Source organism: Peromyscus maniculatus, chromosome 14, assembly GCF_049852395.1.
Source record: "Peromyscus maniculatus bairdii isolate BWxNUB_F1_BW_parent chromosome 14, HU_Pman_BW_mat_3.1, whole genome shotgun sequence".
NCBI classification, from domain to species: Eukaryota; Metazoa; Chordata; class Mammalia; order Rodentia; family Cricetidae; genus Peromyscus; species Peromyscus maniculatus.
The window spans coordinates 67,748,312-67,752,334 of record NC_134865.1 but is presented as its reverse complement, the minus strand read 5'-3'; the positions used below and the strand labels follow the sequence as shown (position 1 = coordinate 67,752,334).

The following is a 4,023-nucleotide window of genomic DNA, read 5'->3' as shown; positions in this document are numbered from 1 at the left end:
GAAATTAAATACCTAATAATTATTATGTTGTAGGGTATATAGGTCAATATTAATAGGAGCATAGAAGAAAGAAAACGTGTATGAGAAGATGTCATCTAAACAAACTGAACTAAGAAAAAATAATATATAAATTAAAAGTTTCTGGTAACTGATTTTTCTTTTAATTGATAAACAACTACAACTCTATAGAGACTTTGTAAACTGTACAAATTTTAGTAACTTAGAGAAGAATATGATCATTTGAGACAGGCATGGAGAAACACACCCCTAATAAACTGACGAATAGATTCAGGGCTAGCTTTTGATCTCTGGAGTTCAAGACCTGTCTGCTGTGACAACATAAAATTTTTAGAGAAAAGTCTCAGCATCAAATAGCCCTACACACAGAGCTCGTGTCATGCCAAGGGACTGTTTACTTGTGAACATGAGAAATAGATTTGTAGCACTTAAAGATTCATTCAATACATAATCCATATGTACACCCTGAGGAAAGTGTTTAAGAATTTATTCTGACAGAAAAAAAAATCTGTACAATAGCAAAGAGCTCAGTGCGGGAGACTGAGGAGGAGCAAGTATACAGAACACTCGGTGTAGCACCAAAGAAAAATATATGCAATAGTGTGAAAGAGCCATTTTAGCAACCAAGATGTCACCAAAATCATAGGATGCAAATGATTTTATCAAATAAAGAAGAAGAGCAGTAAGAGAAAATGAGTGGAGAATAATAAACTGTGCTTAATTTTATTGGGATGAGAGAGAAAATAGAAGTAAGCCTCTTGCTATGAAAAATAAATGGGGTTCATACATATACATGTATATATATATATATATATATATATATATATATATATATATATATACAAAATATAAATGTGCTGAAATTAATTTGAAAAATAAATTAGTTGTATCAGGATAAAGCACCATTCTTTGAATAAGAAACATATTCAAAAAATATTTGACCTGTATTCTTTAGCCTCAAAGGTTTCTGACTTGCATTTCTCCCTGACAGGTCTGCTATTGAAAACCCACCAGGCATTGTCTCCTATCAGGTCCGTGCTCATGTTAACCATCCGATGAGAACTAATATACTAAATGCCATGTGGATAAAACATGAGATTACCATGAGCAGAATTCTCATGGTATTTTAAAGATGTAAAGCAGATTAGAGAGATAGCTCATTGCTTAGGAGTACTTGCTCTACAGTCATGAAGACTGGGGTTCAGATCCCAATATCCACCTAAGAAGCTAGGCATCTCATGAAATTGGAGACAGGAGGATTGCAGGGGCTGGCTAACTTCCAGCCTAGGCTAGAAAGTTTTGGTCCGGAAATTCAAGAAGAGATATTGTATCAAAATTGAAGTGGAGAGTGATAAAAAGGGCCCAATACCTTTCTGATGTCTCTATGTTTATGCAAGGTATGCATACTCATACACATGTATGCATATAAAGACACATATAGAATAGATAAATACAAATATTTCAAAAATTAAAGTCTGTGCATGTTAAACCTTTTAAAATTGATTTCTATTGATATGTCCTAGCTAGAACTCTAATGTGGGATGCTGGAAGTGGATACTTCAAAATGCCACGTGGCATTGGCACTTTTCTCCTCTGGTAATCTTAGAGAGACTTACAGGACTAGGAAGGCTTACCAGTAGACAGTAAGCTTCTAGTTAACCATGAGCTACATCTTTCTGTGTCTGACGACACAAGTATGCAATGACTTCAACAGGAGGGTCTTATCCTCAGGTTGTGGAATAAACAATGGCCTTGCCAATAGCCTGCAAGGTTTAAACAGTGTCCATGGGATTCCTTTAGCCAACAACTTCAAACCAAACAGAATCCCATTACAGAGAAGAAGTGGGCATATATTCCCTGGCCCCAGCCAAAAAGCTAATTGCAATTGAAGGCTACAGAAAGGAAAATGAGTTTTCTTTGATGGATGAAATCAAGTATTGTCAACTCCATTCTAAAGGTAGGCCTCAATCCCAGCAAGAGTTGGCCCAAACAAAATAGACCACATGTTTTGTTTTATTAAATTAAATTGACTTATTTATATGCATTGTGATTCATTTGTTTTTTTTTTTTTGTTGCTGTTTCAAGATCAATGAAGGATATGATTTTGGGGCAGATCTCAATCAATGAGTTTGGGGAAGGGAATATCAATGATAAAAATTATTGTATACAAATTGTAAAATATTTATTAAAGAATTATGCAATGTTATTTCTTTCTCCAAATTCATAATCAAGGACTCAACAAAGAATATTTTTTGTATGACTTTTACAACTATCAGTGCACCCATAGGGACTTTCATATTGAATATATAAAGTGATTGCATAGAAAGAAGACCATTTTTAAATAGGATATAAAACTAAATTAACTATGCCCTGATTGTGGCTCTGGAGTTACTTAAGAACAGAGAAGAAGCAGAAATGATGAGAATGAAAAGAAATAAAAGACAGAGGTTTCATTCTTAGACTCTTTGGTTAGAATCTGCCTACTCTGAAAGCATCAATATCCAAAGTATCGTATAAAGAGCTGTTCTGCACTCTTTCTAGTACACCCTGCCCTGCTTTTCCTCTAGGACTCTCTGCCTTTCTATTACAAATAGAGTTCAATTTATGCCTTGGAACTGCCTTAATACATTATCTCACAACAGATGCTACAACAACCAAACCTTATTGTCTCTATTGTTCGTAAGACTAGAAATCCCTAGTCGGGCAGTCAGCAGGATGCGTTCTCACTGAGTGCTTCCTGGTAGATTCTTTCCTGTTATTTTTCCAGCTTTAGGTACACCCAAATGATACTTGACATTGCTTACAGTGGAAGGAAATTGTTGCTATCTCCTGTTCTCTCACAGCCTTCTCCCTAGACATCTGTTGACTGAGGTTGTAGAACAGATAGTGTAGAGGCTATTCTTCTCAAATTGGTGGCATATATAAGAATGGAAACAATCCTAGGCACACACATTTGAGGGGGATTCTATATTGAGTTGTTTGATATGGGAATACTCAGGTAAATGTAAGTGTAAACATTACGTAGGATAAGGTTTTAGACTGAATGAAGGGAAGTGAGCTGAGAAGATGTATTTTTCTTTCTCCAGGTTCTGACAACAGACACAGGTGAGCATCTGCCTCCTGCTGCTCCTACCATGGCATCTCCTCCAGGAAGGACACCCTGGACATGTGTGGTTAATAAACCAGCCATTCTCTAAAGTTGATTTTGACAGATGTTTTGATACAGCAACAAGGAAGTAATTCAAATGCATATGCAGAAATGAATGGGGGTATTACTGAATTTACTATGTGATATAACTGAACGTAATGAATCTTTATTACACAGCAAGAATTTACTTTTAAATAGTAACCTCAAATGACAGAATAAAATGTTTTTACTGTGTGATAAAATGATTTGAAGTATCAGCATTTACCGGGTTATCTTATGTGAGAAAAAATGGAGAAAGGGGGCTATGTGTGCTCTCTAAAATAGTACCATTTATGTCCAACTGCTCTCTAATTGTTCCTTGTTAAGGTCAGGCCTATGTCCTTGGGCCACCCTCTTAATCAAATAACACAGAGAGCAGCCACATCAGAGAAGCCACAATGGCCTCACGAATAATTGCCTGACCTCATGGTTTGGAAGTCTTTAAGCAGACTTGCAAGTTGGTAAGTAGAGTTTAAGTTTCAAAAATGGATTGTACATTCACAGTAAATTTTATCAGACCACAGAGAGTTGCATCATTATCAATTGGACTTATAATTCCTCTGGGTAGCAAGAGGGGATGCAGTTACAACTGTTATACCATGTACAATAGCATCATCAGTTGAGAAACAAAGCCTCTTTTTAGCCCATAACCACGAAGGGTATGCTTTTTAAAGATAGGCTTAGAGATCATTAAGCCTATGGAAGATGTGTGATGGATGAGGGTCTACCCACCACCTTCAAAACAGAATCCAAAGCACAACAGTAAAATTCTTGGCACCCAGTACTAGCTGTCAGTTTTAAGTCAGTACTCTTCCAAC

At 36.2% G+C, this 4,023-nt stretch overlaps 1 long non-coding RNA gene across 1 annotated transcript; it reads left to right on the top strand.

Annotated features, from left to right (window-relative positions):
- Positions 1–1,005: 1,005 nt before the first annotated feature.
- On the top strand, positions 1,006–3,216 carry LOC143268549 (uncharacterized). The gene is made up of 2 exons (XR_013044610.1): positions 1,006–1,049; positions 3,105–3,216. It is a non-coding gene; the product is annotated as an uncharacterized LOC143268549 (long non-coding RNA).
- Positions 3,217–4,023: the final 807 nt, after the last annotated feature.